Here is a 19138-nt window from a genome sequence, read left to right on the forward strand (position 1 = left end):
TGGACACTCCTGAAATTCATATAGAGACTTATCTCATTCTCTTTCATGGCTGTTTACTCCTCTATAATGTAGGTACAGTAGGTACTGTAATTCATTTAACTGTTCCCTGTTACGACACTGAAGTTATCAAGAGTTTTTCACAAGAGCAAAGCTGCCTGAACATCTTGTTTATGTGTATGCATATCTGTATATGTTATCTGTGGTAGCTTGCAATCTTGTTATCTTCCGTTTATACCATGTTTCTGTAAAACTGTTTAGCACATTTTAAAATGTACTGCTGGAATAATTTTCAGGCATAATTGACCTTCTGTGGGACAGATCTTGGCTTAATCTGTTGGAAAAGAATGATCAGAACCCTTCTGTGCATTATATATAGTAAGACTGGGAAGGAGCACAATAGCCAATATAGGATGAGATTAGAGCATCAGAATCTCCAGTAGCTTTCATTTCACTTGGAGTAAAATCCAAAGTCCTTACCAAGACCTTCAAGTTTCTGCCCGCCTCCCTGTGAACTTTCTGAACTTGTTTTGTTTGTTGTAATGTAGCCATGCCAGCCTTCTTGCTGTTCCTCCAGGGTGTTACACTTCCTCTCACCTCACCGCCTTTAAATTCGTGTCCTGGAATTCGTGTCCTGGTCTACCCCCAGGTAGCAGCATGGCTCATTCCCTCAATTGATCCGGGATTCTCTCAGGTGTCACACTGTCCCTGTCTCCTTCTCAGCCATCGTTTGCAATATCACATCCTCCTCTCTAGCCCCTGCTACTGTCAACCCCTGAGTTCTTCAGAGTTTTCATCACCTCTGACATATTAATGTTTGTTGGTTTGTTGATGGTCAACTGCCCAAAAACTGCAAGCCCCCTGGGAGCTAGAATTCCACCCTCAGCTCCTGACACATTGTAGATGCTACATTAGCATCTGTAGATTGAGCGGGTCAGTGAAGCAAGGAAGATTCATGTGGAAGTTTTAAAAGTTTAGTAGAATGTGAGCTGGAAAAGTCATCACCCTCTTTTACTTCTGATTTTGCTTTTGTGGGCCCCTTTTCTGCTCTAAAAGAGATGAGAGATGAAAATGGCGTATAGGATATTCATAGGTAACAGTGGATAGAGGGGAAAGGAAATGAAAAAGGAAGTAACAACCCAGGCTCTGGGGAGCAAAAATTATAGTCAGAAGTGAGTTGATCAGCTCCCTGCTTGCTGGGCAGACTTTCTAAGTTTGGAGAGGAAGAGACCAATTTTCAAATGTCCATTTTGAGCTAAGCAGTGTGCTAAGTACTTTCACCTTCACGGTAGCCCTTTCAAATAAGAATTATTATGGCCATCTTATAGGTCAGAAAATTGAGTTTTAGGAGATTAAATCACCTTCCCCAGATGACATAGGTAATACCTCAGCTTTAAGGTAATAAAACATGACATCAGTGATGCTATTTGCTGCAAAGCCTACAGCTAGAAAGTAGCAGGAGCTAGGGCTTATGATCTGATATTCTGTTATGCCACAAACTTAAAGACATTTTCAATAGCGCCTGCAAATTAGATTTGTCACACTGTAGGAGCTAAATATGTCATAATAAAATTAGAGAGCTGGAAAGAGTCTTTTAAGAGATCATGAAGAGGAAATTCCTCATTTCCAGCTAAAAGCCAAGAAAGAGGTTGACTCATCTAAGAACATTCATCTGGTTGTCGAGCTGGGACTAGAATCTAGGTTTCCTCACACTCCTGTGCTCTGTCTTTGTTACTTAACGGTTGATATTTAATCTGTCTAGGTCTTTACCCTTGATTCCCTCTTTCATTCACATGTTTCAAGTTTTCAAACCTGCAAATTACTTTTCCCTCCCACTCATGTCTCCCAGCAACCTGTTTCTTTCTACAGGTAATTGAAGTTAACAGTTTCTTGTGTATCTTTCCAGAGATGTTTTATATATGCAAAGCGAATATATAGACTGTTTGTTTATTTAATGACATATCATGGGGTTTACTCCATATTAACAGGGGAAGTCATTTTTCTACTTTTTTTTTAAATTGGTTGCATTGAGTGTTTCTTAATTTAGCCAGTCATTTACTGAAGGACATTTTACATTTTTCCAGTTTTTAAAAGTTAAGGACAATTCAGTCATGTTACTTTTATGCACAAATGTATCAGTAGGATAAATTTCTATAAGTAAAATTGGTAGATCAAAGAGTATATGTATTTGTATTTTTTTACTATTACCATACTTAGAACTTTTTTCCTTAACATAGAAATGGAATATTTTCATTTTGAATAAGATTGTTTTTTAAACTTTTTTCTATTTGACAATAGTTTATAATTTAAAAAAATAACATTTTAAGAGTAACAGCATTTCTTTTTTAAACTGGTGCATGCTGTATGCTTTGATGTAAATATGACAGGTTAAAGAAAGTATAATGGACTCAGTATTGCTTTGGAGTCAGACCTGGATTTGGATCTTACTTCCACCAACCTACTGACTGTGAGCTTTCTCAGGTCACTTAGCTGCCGAACCTCAATGATCCTATCTGTGAAGTGTGAATAACACCAACCTTTCAGAGTTGTTGTCTAGAACTGCTGTCTTTCATTGATTCTAACTCACACAGTTTTTTTCTTCTCTGAATTTTAGTACTGACATTGAGATGCTTCATAATGAAAGATGTGCCATAGTTTTAGCATTTTGTTTTCATTCTTGGCATATAAAATAATGATAGTCTTATAACTGATGCTGTCTTAGATTTGATGAAGTAGGGTAATTGCAAATACTGGCACAAGTGAACTGTGCTAGGGTATTGTATAGGCAGAGGAGGTTCGGTGTGATGGGGAAGTTCAGGGTTAGAGAGGGTGTGGATGGGTGTTAGGGGAGTGGGTTTGGCATTGGAAATTGCAGATCTGCCACATAGTGGGAAGAGAGTGCTACTGTCTGGAACACAGGAGCAGATATTACCCACAAATGTGATATATAGAAGTTGGAATTGTGGCAGATTGTTGGTGAATAACAGGACTTTGGCTCATGGTTGGGATTTAGGAAATAGGTATTAACTTTTGGTAGGAAGACTTTATAAATTAATGTGACTTTTTTAAAGTAGGCAAAAGTTTGACAGACATTTCTCCAAAGATTTACAAATGCCCAATAAGCATGTAAAATGATGTTCAACGTTCCATTGGGGAAATGCCAATCAAAACTGCAAAGAAGGACTTTCCTGATGGTTCAGTGGTTAAGATTCCATGCTTCTACTGCAGGAGGAGCAGGTGTGATCCCCTGGTCAGGGAGCTGAGATCCTCTCTGTCCCATACCATGACCAAATAAATATTGGGTTGACAAAAATGTCCATTTGGGTTTTCCCGTAACATCTTATGAAAAAACCTGAATGAATTCTTTGGCCAACCCAATAGATAAAACAAGTTAATTAAAAAAAAACTGTAAAGAGATTACTGCTTTGTACTAGAATAGCTAGAATCAAAAAGACGCATTTTCAGTAACAAGTATTGATGAGGATCTTGAGAAATGAGAGTCCTTGAACTTTGCTGATGGGAATGTAAATGGAACAGCCACTTTGGGAAACAGTTTGGCAGTTCCTCAAAAAGTTAGACATAAAGTTGCCATATGATCCAACCATTCCACTACTAGTTATATGCCCAAGAAAAGAACATATGTTCACACAAAAAGACTGTATGTGAATGGTCATAGCAGCATTGTTCATAATAGCCAAAATGTGGAAATGACCCAAATGTCCATTACCGATGAATGGATAAATACATTGACGTATATCCATATGATGGCACATCACCAGAAGAAGTGAGAAGTGAAGTACTCACATGTTTCAGCATGGATGAACACTGAAAACGTTATGCTAAGTGCAAAAAGCCAGAGACAAAAGACCACATATTGTATGATTCCATTTATATGAAATGTTCCAAACGGGCAAAGCTATTGAGACAGAAAGTAGATGAGTCCTTTAGTGGCCAGAAATGGCAGGGGATGGGGGAAATGGCAAATGGCTTCTAATGGGTATAGGATTTCTTTTTGGGGTGGTGAAAGGGTTCTGGAATTAGTGATGGTGGCTGCATAACCTGGTAAGTTGATACAAACTAATGAATAGTGTACTTTAAAAGGTGTGAATTTTATGGTAAATGAATTATATCCCAGTAATGGTCTTAAAGGGCTTCCCTGGTGGCTCAGTGGTAAAGAACGCATCTGCCAATGGGAGATGCAGGTTTGATCCCTGGGTCAGGAAGATCCCTTGGAGAAGGAAATGGCAACCTACTCCTGATTTCTTGCCTGGGAAATGCCATGGACAGAGGAGCCTGGTGGGCTATAGTCCATGGGGTCACAAAAGAGTTGGACATGACTTAGTGACTAAACTACAACGTTCTTAAAAACAAACAAAAAGGAGGCCCTGGTTCTAGGAACAGTGTGGGTTACTTAGCAGATCATCAGAATAAGAAAAGAGTTAAGAATCGAAGAAGCCCAATTATAAATGAACTGGAACACCTGTTGATTGGAAAAGCCTGTTAAAAGGGAGAAGAAATGGATATTTTGGGGTTTGGGAATAAAAAAGAAGCAATTATGAGCATTGTAGTATTGTGCCAAGGTCAGACAACCAACAAAACTAACAGTGTTGAGACTCTGAATGTGGACCATGTAATAGTTGAGAATGCTTCTTGCCTAAAGCTGATATGGCCCTGAGGTCTGTGTGGTGGTGCTAAGCCTGCAGAGGGGCTCCCAGTGTGGGGAGGACCCTGATATGAAGAGGAAAGATGCCAAGATGGGATCCAGGTTAAGCCTGGACAGTTTTGTGCCCCTGGAGGTTAGGAGTTTGTGCCTTGTTCATCTAAAATGTTCCACAGAGGCCAGCACAATGTTGTTTAGGCAGCTGTGGCGCACATGAGGTTAGAGGTAAGGAAGGCTGACTAACTAGTAGTTATGAGGATGGGAAGGAGAGGTGGGTATGGAAACTCCAGGAGTGCAAGGTTCAGTCAAGACAAGAACTGAAAGACTAAGAAAAACTTGTGCCTTGGTGTGAAAAAGAGACTGTCTGGGAATGACTCAGATTTCCCACGGGGATGATGTGAGGCTTATGCAGTTCTCTCTGTTTATCTATTATTCTTGTCTGTGCCAGTAGTCACTGTGCTTTTAAAAAATGTTAATTAAAAAATTTTTTTCATTGGAGTATAGTTGGTTTACAGTGTTGTGTTAATTTAAGGTGTTCAGGAAAATGGGTCAGTTTAAAAATTTTGGTATTTTTTATACTTAAAACTTTATTTAGGCTTTATATGTTATCTGTATAAGACTACAGTATTGAGAGATGACAGCAAACAACTATTAAGTACTCCGTGATAGAGGCCACTGGCTTATTGTTGCTCAATGGTTTGTAAATATTATGCCAACAGTAAAAGATGACCATCTAGTTAGGTAGGCAACACCTGAGTCAAGCTTGACTTGCATACAAATGGTTCAAGTATGTGAATCATGGCTGTAGCCGTGGCAGGGCTGTGTGCAGCCCTTTTCCTCCTGTTGGCAGTTTTCAAAATCACTCACTGGTACTGTGAACGAAAAATGTGTCATCTGATGAAGCTAACCTTTCGGGTAGGCAAAGTTGTAGGGTGATGGGGGGTGGGAAAGAGGAAAACCTTTCTCATTTCTTCCCTGCTTTTAAAGCCTTGGGTTTGGAAGGATGAAAGCTGTGAAGAGTATAGGGAACTGGCATCATGAAATGATGGTTTCAGTTCAGTTCAGTTCAGTCGCTCAGTTGTGTCCGACTCTTTGCGACCCCATGAAATGCAGCACGCCAGGCCTCTCTGTCCATCACCAACTCCCGGAGTCTACCCAAACCCATGTCCATCGAGTTGGTGATGCCATCCAACCATCTCATCCTCTGTCGTCCCCTTCTCCTCCTGCCCCCAATCTTACCCAGCATTAGGGTCTTTTCCAATGAGTCAACTCTTCGCATGAGGTGGCCAAAGTATTGGAGTTTCAGCTTCAACATCAGTCCTTCCAATGAACACCCAGGACTGATTGATCTCTTTTAGGATGGATTGATTGGATCTCCTTGCAGTCCAAGGGACTCTCAAGAGTCTTCTCCAACACCACAGTTTAAAAGCATCAATTCTGCGGCGCTCAGCTTTCTTCACCGTCCAACTCTCACATCCATACATGACCACTGGAAAAACCATAGCCTTGACTAGACGGACTTTTGTTGGCAAAGTAATGTCTCTCCTTTTAAATATGCTATCTAGGTTGGCCGTAACCTTTCTTCCAAGGAGTAAGTGTCTTTTAATTTCATGGCTGCAATCACCATCAGCAGTGATTTTGGAGCCTAAAAAAATAAAGTCTGACACTGTTCCCACTGTTTCCCCATCTATTTGCCATGAAGTGATGGGACCAGATGCCATGATCTTAGTTTTCTGAACGTTGAGCTTTAAGCCAACTTTTTCACTCTCCTCTTGCACTTTCATCAAGAGGCTCTTTAGTTCTTCTTCACTTTCTGCCATAAGGGTGGTGTCATCTGCATGTCTGAGGTTATTGATATTTCTCCCGGCAATCTTGATTCCAGCTTGTGCTTCTTCCAGCCCAGAGTTTCTCATGATGTACTCTACATAGAAGTTAAATAAGCAGGGTGACCATATACAGCCTTGACGTACTCCTTTTCCTATTTGGAACCAGTCTGTTCCATGTTCCATGTGCCCACCCCTGAATAATTTTCCCTTCACAGAGTCTGAAACTTTTCTTCTTGACCAGTGTTGAAAATGTTACTAGAGATTGATTTTGCTCTTGGGAAAAATAAACGTCTGTAGGGTCAGGGTGAGCTCTCTCATACTGGCAGCATTCTCTAATTTGGACTGATAATTGTCTGCCTAGTGCCTCTGGGTGAGGAAATTGCTAGTTTTACTTTGAGAGTGGAAGGAACAGTGGGGAGAAAGTTAAGTAGTTTTGTACCTAGAATGTTTTCAGAAGGAGGCTAAAGCATGGGCAAGAGCGTAGTAATGGGGATTTGGGGCAGAATGAAGAGGCTGGGTGTACAAGGGGAATGCCCCTTGACAAGCTTTTCCTCCTTATAAATGTAGCTTTGGGCTGGCTCTGTACTCTGGAAAAGGAAACAAAACTCCCTTCCCATTTCTTCTTGGGCCAGATGACTCTTGATTCAGAGGTTAGGACTCAGGGTTAACAATGGCTCAGGACCGTTTTTCAGTGGTAGCCTTTGTGGTCTGGCCTAGGGACCTAAACACAGATTAGAACAACTTTTCCCTGGGGAAATAAATGAGCACCAAATAACAGACTTCCGAAGCAAACTTTTGCGATATAACCAGTTTGTAAGTTGACTTTGTACCATACTTTTCGTAGTGCATACCAGGCCTATTCATTGGCAGCCACATACTTTACTTGACGTGTATATATCATCACTGAGATTGTACAGAAGTCACATGAAAGGCATGTGGTGGCTGTAGACAGTCTGAGACAATTAGCACCTTTGACTAAAGTTTTGTTAAAGAGAAGCTAAAAGAATTAGAGTTTAGGGAGCTTTTATTATTCTGCATTAGCATTCTAGAGGATAAATTATGGAGATCTCTGTAATCATGCATGTTAAGTGAAATGCTTATTTCAGTCAGGAACAAAAATATGTACTCAAGTGCAGGAACATCAAGCACATTGGAAACATTTGACAAAAAAAATAAGGGAGGATGTTGCAGGGAACAAAGGTTCTCTGTGACTTGACAGCTGCTGTTAAAAAGTGACACCAGGAAGCGCCCGGTCTGGCTTACAGCTGCCTGAAGTTGCTGTAGTCTTCTCTAGTGTTACCAGAGGAATTTGCACCGCTCCTGTTTTAGCAAACAGAGGCCACTGATAGTTAACCAGGTCCTTACTGTGCTCTTGGAAATCGATTCCTAGCTCCTCTTTATGACCTTCATAATTACTGGGTTTTCCAACAGCAAAATATTTTGAAGCTCTAACTATGTATGTGCAGAGTACCTTGCTTAACATCAAAGAAATTCTAAAAAGCTTGAGATAGGCCTTGGATTCATCAAATCTAGTTGGACACATCTAACAGGGTTTTAACTGGATCTCTAACTTATTTTAGTTTCTTTTGAAGCCTCAAAGACTGGGAATAAAGCAGTAATTGCTCGGTGACCCTCATATTTCAAGGACTTGCATAGAAGATGGCCTTAAATTGCTTTTGCACATTTAGCCTATACTTTAACACCAGGAAGTAAAAGTGTGGAGAGTTAAGGATTCTGAGACAAGGATTTTTTTGGAGAGAGCTGTCAGTAGTGGTGTGTTCTTTGCCTTTTCCCGTCTCTACACACCATGGAGTGGAGAGGATGCTTCTCTTAAGCCCCCTTCATTGAAGCCAAATGATGGGGGAAGCTCTAATAGAACCATTCTGAGAACTTGACATGTATCCCCTGGTGTTTGGAGAACATAATGATTAGTATGCGGATCTGTGGACTGATAGCAGAGCAGAGAAAGGAAGAGGACTGTTCAGTTAATAGTATGCACTTTAAAAGACAATAATAGGTTCCCCTGAGTTTCTGGATGGAACCAGATTTAAAAAGCTTCTGAAAAGAGACACTGTGTGTGACTGCCTAGAAGATGATGTCAGTCAGGAAGGAGGTGTCCTTGGAACTCCAAGGGTTGAGAGTTTTCCAGGACTTACTCATGTCCTGAGAATTGCACGTGGAGGGTCTCACTTGTGTCCTCTTCTGGGAAACCTGCAGGCCCTCATGAGAAAGTTATCATGGGCATCAGCTCTCACTGGTAAGACCTTTTCAACCTCCCTTATTTCTCTCCACTCCTTCAGCTCCCAACCCGTAAGGAGCCAGAATAGAGTCAGTCTTGTTGGGGGTGGAAAAGATGCATATAATATGGAGAAATCGAAGATGACTGATCTTAATTATCTCTCTACCCCAGTCCAGTCACAGAGGTCTCTGCTCAATGTAGAATGGAGAGAAAGAAACTTTTAATTTTAGATGAATATTGACTAATGTAATTAAGATATTGTACTCTGTTGTTGTTTAGTTGATAAGTTGTGTCTGACTCTTTTGCCACCCCATGTACTGTAGCCCACCAGGCCCCTCTGTCCATGGAATTTCCCGGGCAAGAATACTAGAGTGGATTGCTCTTTCCTTCTCCAGGGGATCTTCCTGACCCAGGGGTCAAACTCATATCTCCTGAATTGGCAGGTGGATTCTTTACCACTGAGCCACCAGAGAAGCCCAAGACGTTGTATTAGACATCTAAATTTATTTTTTTTCAGTTTTTGAAATTGAAGTATAATTCATGTACAGTGTTGTGACAATTTGCTGTAATACATTCTTTTTTAAATATTCTTTTCCATTATGATTTCACACCCTCTTCCAACAACACAAGAGGTGACTCTATACATGGCCATCACCAGATGGTCAATACTGAGATCAGATTGGTTATATTCTTTGCAGCCGAAGATGGAGAAGCTCTATACAGTCAGCAAAAACAAGCCCGGGAGCTGATTGTGCTGAGATCATAAACTCCTTATTGCAAAATTCAGATGTAAATTGAAGAAAGTGGGGGAAAACCACTAGGCCATTAAGGTATGACCTAAATCAAATCCCTTATGATTATACAATGGAAGTGACAAATAGATTCAAGGGATTAGATCTGATAGAATGCCTGAAGAACTATGGACAGAGATTCGTAATGTTGTGCAGGAGGCAGTGATCAAAACCATTGCTAAGAAAATGAAATGCCAAAAGGCAAAGTGGTTGTTTGAGGAGGCCTTACAAATAGCTGAGAAAAGAAGAAAAGCAAAAGGCAAAGGAGAAAAGGAAAGATCTACCCGTCTGAATGCAGATGGGTTCACTGAAGAGCAAGCAGTTCTGCAGAATAGCACGCAGAGATACGAAAACCTTCCTAAGTGATCAGTGCAAGAAATAGAGGAAAACAATAGAATGAGAAATACTAGAGATCTCTTCAATAAAATTAGAGATGCCAAGGGAATATTTCATGCAAAGATGGACACAATAAAGGATAGAAATTGTATGGACCTAACAGAAGCAGACACTGGAGAAGGAAATGGCAACCCACTCCAGTATTCTTGCCTGGAGAATCCCAGGGACGGCGGAGCCTGGTGGGCTGCCGTCTATGGGGTCGCACAGAGTCGGACACGACTGAAGCGACTTGGCAGCTTAGCAGCAACAGAAGCAGAAGATATTAAGAAGAGGTGGCAAGAATACACGGAAGAACTATACAACAAACATCTTAGTGACCCAGATAACCACGATGGTGTGATCACTCGCCTAGAGACAGACATCTTGAAGTGCGAAGTCAAGTGGGCCTTAGGAAACATCACTACGAACAAAGTTAGTGGAGGTGATAGAATTCTCGCTAATCTATTTCAAATCCTAAAAGATGATGCTGTGAAAGTGCTTCACTCAATATGCCAGCAAATTTGGAAAACTCAGCAGTGGCCACAGGACTGGAAAAGGTCAGTTTCATTCCAATCCCAAAGAAAAACAATGCCAAAGAATGTTCAAACTACCTCACAGTTGCACTTATTTCACATGCTAGCAAAGTAATGCTCAAAATTCTCCAAGCTAGGCTTCAGCAATACGTGGACTGAGAAATTCCAAATGTTCAAGCTGGATTTAGAAAAGGCAGAGGAACCAGAGATCAAATTGCCAACATCCGTTGGATCATAGAAAAAGCAAGAGAATTCCAGAAAGATATCAACTTCTGCTTCATTGACTATGCTAAAGCCTTTGACTGTGTGGATCACAAGAAAATGTGGAAAATTCTTGAAGAGATGGGAATACCAGGCTACTTTACCTGTTTCCTGAGAAATCTGTATGCAGGTCAAGAAACAATGGACTGGTTCCAAATTGGGAAAGGAGTACATCAAGGCTGTATATTGTCACCGTGCTTATTTAACTTATATGCGGAGTACATCATGTGAAATGGCAGGCTGGATGATGCACAAGCTGGAATCAAGATTGCCAGAAATATCAATAACTTCAGATATGCAGATGACACCACCCTTATGGTAGAAAGCAAAGAAGAACTAGAGAGTCTGTTGATGAAAGAGGAGAGTGAAAAAGCTGGCTTAAAATTCAATATTAAAAAAAGTAAGAACATGGCATCCAGTCCCATCACTTCATGTCAAATAGATGGGGAAACAGTGGAAACAGTGACGGACTTGATTTTCTTGGGCTCCAAAATCACTGCAGGTTTGAAATAAAAAAACACTTGCTCCTTGGAAGAAAAGCTATGACCAACCTAGACAGCATATTAAAAAGCAGAGACATTACCAACAAAGGTCCGTCTAGTCAAAGTTACGATTTTTCCAGTAGTCATGTATGGATGTGAGAGTTGGACTATAAAGAAAACTGAGTGCTGAAGAATTGATGCTTTTGAACTGTGGTGTTGGAGAAGACTCTTCAGAGTCCCTTGGACAGCAAGGAGGTCAAACCAGTCAATCCTTAAGGAAATTAATCCTGAATATTCATTGGAAGGACTGATGCTGAGCCTAAAGCTCCAATACTTCGGCCACCTGATGGGAAGAGCCGACTCATTAGAAAAGACCCTGATGCTGGGGAAGATTGAGGGCAGGAGAAGGGGACGAGATGACTGAAGGGCATCATTGACTCAATGGACATGAGTTTGAGCAAGCTCGGGGAGTTGGTGATGGACAAGGAAGCCTGGCATGCTGCAGTCCATGGGGTCGCAAAACATCCAACACTATTGAGCGACTGAACAACAGCAAATTATGATTTCATAGGATATTGAATATAGTTTCCTGTGCTGTACATTGGGACCTTGTTGATCCATTCTAAATGTAATAGTGTATCTTCCAACGTCAAATTCCCAGCCCTTCTCCTGCCCCTATTTGGCAACCACAAGTCTATAGTCTGAGTCTGTTTCTGTTTTGTTTGTTTTTTAATATTTTATTTATTTGGCCACACAGGGTATTAATTGTGGCACACAGGACCTTCAATCTCCATTGAGCCACGAGAATGAAGTCTTAGTTGTGGCATGTGGGATCTAGTTCCCTGACCAGGGATCAAACCTGGGCCACCTGCATTGGGAGCTCAGAGTCTTAGCCACTGAAGCCACCGTTGAAGCCCCTGTTTCTGTTTTGTAGATAGGTTCATTTGTGCCATATTTTAGATTCCACATATAAGTGATGTCATATGGTATTTGTCCTTCTCTTTGTGGCTTACTTCACTTAGTGCTATAATCTCTAGTTGTATTCATGTTGCTGCACATGGAATTATTTTTTTATGGCTGAGTAGTATTCCATTGTATATATGTACTACATCTTCTTTATTCATTCACCTGTTGATGGACATTTAGGTTGTTGCTATGTTTTTTGGCTCTTGTGAATAGTGTTGCTATAAACATAGGGATGCACATGTATCTTTTTGAATTATAGTTTTGTTTGTGTATATTCCTAGAAGTAGGATTGCTGGTTCACATGGTAACTCTATTTTTAGTTTTCTGAGTAACCTCCATACTGTTCTTGACAGTGGCTGTACCAACTTAACATTCCACCCAACGGTGTGGGAGGTTTCCCTTTTCTTCACACCTCTCCAGTATTTGTTATTTGTAGACTTTTTAATGATGGCCATTCCGACTGGTGTGAAGTGGTACCTCGTTGTATTTTTGATTTGCATTTCTCTAATAATTAGTGATATTGAACATCTTTTTGCTTGCCGACTGGCCACCTTAATTATTGAAATCACAGTGTTCTTTGGGCTGAAAGTAATTGAAAAGCATTTATAATTGAATGATTAGAAAAAATTAGGAGATTTAACTCAGATCTCATTAAATTGCAAGGGAAAGCTTGCCCATAGAAGGACTTTGAAGAAAGTTTTCTGCTTATAATATATTGAGTTTATTAGCTCAGTATTTCATTTATACATCCATATATACACATATTCATATATACTAGGTTTCCTTGGTGGCTCAGGTGGTAAAGAATCTGCCTGCAATGCAGGAGATCCAGGTTTGATCTCTGGGTTGGGAAGATCCCCTGGAGAAGGGAATGGCTACCCACTGCAGTATTCTTGCCTGGAGAATTTCATGGACAGAGGAGCCTGGTGGGCTGCAGTCCAGGGGGTTGCAAAGAGTCGAACATGACAGAGCGACTAACGCACATACACACATACATGAAAAGATGAGCAATTAGGAAATTGTAAGTACCAATTACATGGTATACATAAAGCTTGATATATATATTTTCCAAATCACAACTTTTAACAGTAAGACAGGATATTCAAAGTTGGGAAAGTCCCAACTATCATCACCTTAAAGGATAGGAGGAATTCAGAGCATATTGAGGTCATTTTCTGGTTAGAGAGTTGGAGGCCTTGCAAAAGAAAGTAAGTGGTTTGGGCTTCGGTTAGTATTCCCATCTTCCAGTCAAGGAAACTGAGGTTCAGGCAGGTTAAATGAGGTGCTCCAGTTTCCCACAGCTGGTAAAGGTGGTAGCGCTGTATTCTTGTCCGTCGGACTCACACCTCCAGCTCTTCCCACTTCACCCTGCTGCCTCCCTGCACGTCAGGATCCTTTGGCACAGTGGGCCGGAAAGAGCAGGAAGAGGAGAGTGGCACACATGGCCTCACTGGTGATCGCAGCTCTCTCCAGTCCCTGGGGCAGCTCTGTGAGCAGCCCTCACCCCTTCCTTTCTGGTTTGCCTTTTCCATTATCCTGAAGTGGGTGCTGGAATATGCCCTCCTTAAATTACCCTTGTTCTCTTTTCTGTTGAGAAAATGGGCCTTAGAGATGTTAATCAAGCTGCTAGAAAGTAGAATAGCATCTGTGTTTGAGTGTCAGGTCTCTCAAACACCATAGCCCGTACATTTTCTTCTCACCTTGTGCCTCCAGTAAAGACTTTCTATATAAATGCATGTATTAGTAGAAAGCAAGCCCTCGTGAAACCTCATGTTTGGGTTTATTTTATCATTATTTAAAAAACAATACAGGTTTTGAGGCTAGAAGTAATGACTTTTTAAAGTAGAAGGGAGCAGAGAACCACAGAATTTTGTGTCTAGCTTGTTTCATGACCTGGATTCTGTGTGCCCCTTGAGGGGCAGGGTGGAGGTGAACAGGACCACAAGAAAGGAAAGAATGGAACCATGTAGTTGTTAGCCTCGGTTTTCCTTGTTTTGTATTTTTCCTGGTACTTTTACTCTTGTTTTATAGGCCAATAAAGGAATGAAAGATTTGAAATCTTATGAATTATATTAAATAGCAAGAATTCTAAAACATTCATTAGGATAAGACCTGAACTTAAATCGTAGTTCTCCTTATTAGCTGGGTGACCTGGAAGAGGTAATTCTGTGCCTCACTTAAAAATTTAAGAGGGAAATACATATCTGAAGAATCTTTGGGAAAAATTTATGTGTATCATTTTTAAACTGCATGTCACATGGCAGGTGCTTAATAAATGATGACTCCTGTTATTGATTGAGGATATTTCATTTTTTTAAAAAAAATGGGAGCAGTGGAAGCAGGAATGGAGGATGAAAATGAGTGGGCTTTACCTCCAGAGAGGGTGAGTAGAGCAAGAATGTTGACCAAAAAGCCTGGAAAGTTTTGATTTTAATGTTGGATCCATTTGCTCTTTAAACATTAGGCAAGTCACTCTACCTCTGACAAAAATCTGTCCTCATAGAGCTTGTATTCCAGTCGGGTTGAAGGAATGATGGACAGTAAAAGTGAAAAAATAAAATATAAAGAGAACTGCAAGATATTCTGACCAAAAAAAAAAAAATCAGGTTTCTAGGTGAGTTAATTGATCTTGAGTAGAGTGAGGTGAAAGCTTAGGATTAAAAAGGATCTACTATATTCTTCCTTTGATTTGACCCTTCCTGTAGTACTTAATGTACTACCACCAGAGTTTTAAAAAATTTTAAATAATATATGCAGTATATAATTATATAGTGAACAGTATAATATATACTTGTATACACATTATCCAGATTCAGGAATTGTCAAGGTTTTCCCATTTCTGTGCCCCATGAGTTTAGAGGACTCCTTGCTCTGCTCAGAAATGCCCTGTCATTTGTTTACAGCTCCCCAGTGGCACCTCAGGTCTAACCTCCTGCCCTTTTTATATGCAAGAGTAGTGGACTTGAACCAGTTTCCCAGAATCTTCAGGAAATTCATTACCCGTCCCAGGGTGTAGACCAGGCACCGCTCCGTGGCAGTGTTTGGGAATTGCACTTTCACCAGGACCTTGGTGCCTGGAGAGTGACTTGTCACTCCTGCCACTAATTGCAGAAGTTACATCAGCTTATTCTCTTTCCTCCTGGGCCCCTCCTTATCTTCCTTAAGGCAGCTTGTTTGAATGGGAAAAGAATGAAGTGGCAGTTCTCTTAAGCTAAGTGGAGTTTCTGTGGTGTGGCAGGAAAAGCATTCCTAGCTATCACTATTCTGTTACGCTTTGGACAGTCGTACTCAGACCATATTTTATCAGGGAAAATCTCCTTGTCTGAATGGGATAGCTTCCCTAATCTTAAGCTTTTCCCCATAATTCCAAGCAACCTTAAAGAGACTTAGGTCCACATTTGCCCTTCTTACTACCTGGAAGGCATCCCACCTATTGAAAAGAGATATTCCTTTCTTTCTAGTCGAGATCCTTCTCCATGCGTCCTTTCCTGTGATTTCAGGAAAACACACTACTTTCTGCACCTGTAACTCCCATTCCCCCTTTCAGTGGGCTGAACTCTTAGTCCACTGTCCTTTCCTGCCCTTTCCCGAGCCTCTGCTGTCTTCCACAATGCAATACTGTGTTTTTTTTTCTCCTTGCTTTCTGCTGCAAAATATCCATCTTGGGCTGTTGGTAACTTTTTTCAACCTCGGGGATGAGACTGTTTTCTTTTCCAGCAAATTGCTGGGACTCTATAAATGAAGGTACACATAGTTCCTGTGTATGCCTGCAGCATTAACTGCTTACACTTGGTTGCCTTCTGAACAAGCATGTTACTGGCATTTCATGCGAATACCTTTAATACTCCCTGTTCCCCTTGACCCAATTACAGCACAATTGCTAGATGTGTAAAAAGCAGTGGGTTCTGTGAAAGTAGGGACCTTATCCTTGTGCTGTGCATAGTCGCTCAGTCATGTCCAACTCTTTGCAACCCAGTGGACCGTAGCCTGCCAGGCTCCTCTGTCCATGGGGATTCTCCAGGCAAGAATACTGGAGTGGGTTGCCATGCCCTCCTCCAGGGGATCTTCCCAACCCAGGGATCCAACCCAGGTCTCCTGCTTTGCAGGTGGATTCTTTACCATCTGAGCCACCAGGGATGCCCCATAAATAATTGTTGAACAAGTGAATGAAACCAAGAGTAATCAGCAGAAGGGATTCAGGTAGTGAAGAATAGCACTTTGACTGGTGAACAACACACATCAAACTAGGGGGCTTTGTGAACTGTGTAAAGAAAGTGCTGATTCCTAGAAGCAACAGGGAACCATTAATGTATTTTATAGAGGTATAGTTTTTATACATACAAAATGCACATGTCTTAAATGTACAGCTTGATGAGTTTTTACATATGTATTATATATACTTGTGTAATTACTGCTCAAAGCCAAAGAAATATTTCCAGAACGTCAGATGTGGAGCTTTTATCTTGATTCACAACATTTTAGATAACAAGTCTAGTCTGTGGTATAACTAGGATTGGGGTTAAAATAGCCATTCCTGGTATTAGCACATCTTTTTTTCAGTTGAATAAAAACTCTAGTTCATACCATTTAACTACATGACAGAATAATACACTGACCATCATTTATTAGTCATCAGCATGTGTTGGCACTTTATATTCATTACTTCATTTTATCCATTCCATGGGGTTGTGTTACTATCCTGTTTTACAGATGCTGAAGGTTAAAGAGGTAATTTGCCTTAGGTTCCACAGCTAGAAAGTAGTAGAGTTAGAATTAAATCCAGCACTCGCCATCACCAGAGACTGATTTCCTGTTGGTGATCTGCTGCCTTGAATATCTGGGACCCAAGTATAAGTAACAAAAATATTAAGTCTTTGGGATAGGAGGTGATAATTTATCTTTCCTACCTGCACATGATGAATGCTATTTTTAGGCACATTATAACCTGTGGCTTATTAGAATTATGAGAGGGAAAGCAGTCTTTGATGTTGTAACTGAGTAATGTTCCTTAAGATGGATCTCTTTTGAGGGGCAGTGATGCTTTTAGTGAAGATGGTTCTTTAAAATCTGTATATAGCAAGGTCTCTGCAAATTTTGAAAATAGGACACAGCAAAGATGAAATGTAGACCTAAATATCCAGAAATTGCAACAGTTAACTTATCTTAAACATTAATGAGTGGAATAAATGCATGCCAGTGTTGGTGAAGAGGCAAAATTCTTATAACATTAAGATTGTATTTCAAGAGCCAAAACATCTAAAGAAAATATGAAACTTCCATGGTCACAGAAAGGAAAAACAATATAATTGCCCTCAGTGTCGGAGAAGGCAGTGGCACCCCACTCCAGTACTCTTGCCTGGAAAATCCCATGGACAGAGGAGCCTGGTAGGCTACAGTCCATGGGGTCTTGAAGAGTCGGACACGACTGAGCGACTTCACTTTCACTTTTCCCATTCATGCACTGGAGAAGGAAATGGCAACCCACTCCAGTATTCTTGCCTGGAGAATCCCAGGGATGGCGGAGCCTGGTGGGCTGCCGTCTATGGGGTCGCACAGAGTCGGACACGACTGAAGCGACTTAGCAGCAGTGTTGCTTAAACCAACAGTCCTCTATATGTGTTATTTTCTTAATTTGGTATCACAATGCAAAGAAACCCATCACAGTGAAAGAATTTGAGCTATCATACATGACTTGAACATTTGAAAAAAAAATATTTAATATTTTTCCATTGTGTTTTCAGACAGACTGGGAGGGTCATTTTGGCACCTTAAGGGATAACTTGGGAGTAGTCAATGAAACTTAGGTTTTACAAGATGAAAGCATGGCAGGAAGTGTCAGGTTACTATGGAGAAACATGTTTCAGGAAACTTACCTTAAGATTTAAATACTGTGCTTTACCTAGGTTGTTTGGTGAAAGACTGCTTTCTGTGTTGTTTAAAATAGTGGGTACAAAGAACATGTTGCCAGTTGTATTTACTTTTAGAAGAGGTGTGGGTTCCAGAGAGTCAGTTCAAAGATTGTTTTGATATCTGTTTGTTTTAAAATGGGGATGGGGTGGTGATGGAAATGGCTTTCTACTCAAAGCCACTTCTGTTGGTAATTTTTAAAAAAAAATCAGTTCAGTCGCACAGTCACGTCCGACTCTTTGCAACCCTATGGACTGCAGCATGCCAGGCTTCCCTGTCCACAACCCCCGGAGCTTACTCAAACTCCTGTCCATTGAGTCAGTGATGCCATCCAACCATCTCATCCTCTCTTGTTCTCCTTCTCCTCCCACCTTCAATCTTGCCTAGCACCAGGGTCTTTTCAAATGAGTCAGTTCTTGCATCAGGTGGCCAAAGTATTGGAGTTTCAGCTTCAGCATCAGTCCTTCCAATGAATATTCAGGACTGATTTCCTTTAGGATGGACTGGTTGGATCTCTTGTAGTCCAAGGGACCCTCAAGAGTCTTCTCCAACACCACAGTAAAAAAGCATCAATTCTTTGGCGCTCAGCTTTCTTTATAGTCCAGTTCTCACATCCATACATGACTACTGGAAAAACCGTAGCTTTGACTAGACGGACCTTTGTTGGCAAAGTAACGTCTCTGCTTTTTAATATGCCGTCTAGGTTGGTCACAGCTTTCCTTCCAAGGAACAAGCGTCTTTTAATTTCATGGCTGCAGTCACCATCTGCAGTGATTTTGGAGCCCCCAAAAATAAAGTCTGTCACTGCTTCTCCATCTATTTGCCATGAAGTGATGGGACCAGATGCCATGATCTTAGTTTTCTGAGTGTTGAATTTTAAGCCAACTTTTTCTCTCTCCTCTTTGACTTTCATCAAGAGACTCTTAAGTTCTTTGCTTTCTGCCATAAGAGTGGTGTCATCTGCATATGTGAGGTTATTGATATTTCTCCCAGCAATCTTGATTCCAGCTTGTGTTTCATCCAGCCCAGCATTTTGCATGATGTACTCTGCATATAAGTTAAATAAGCAGGGTGACAATATACAGCCTTGACACACTCCTT

The 19138-nt window shown here is 40.8% G+C and overlaps 1 protein-coding gene and 1 long non-coding RNA gene across 3 annotated transcripts in view; both read left to right on the forward strand.

Moving 5' to 3' along the window:
• RRAS2 (RAS related 2) overlaps nucleotides 1-19138 on the forward strand; it is a 78393-nt gene that overhangs the window by 44217 nt on the left and 15038 nt on the right. The gene's annotated exons all lie outside the window — the stretch shown is intronic.
• Nucleotides 1116-9765, forward strand: LOC145527339 (uncharacterized). The gene is made up of 2 exons (XR_014069690.1): nucleotides 1116-4164; nucleotides 9136-9765. It is a non-coding gene; the product is annotated as an uncharacterized LOC145527339 (long non-coding RNA).

This window comes from Giraffa tippelskirchi, chromosome 11, assembly GCF_054371585.1.
Source record: "Giraffa tippelskirchi isolate mGirTip1 chromosome 11, T2T-mGirTip1v1.2.pri, whole genome shotgun sequence".
NCBI classification, from domain to species: domain Eukaryota; kingdom Metazoa; phylum Chordata; class Mammalia; order Artiodactyla; family Giraffidae; genus Giraffa; species Giraffa tippelskirchi.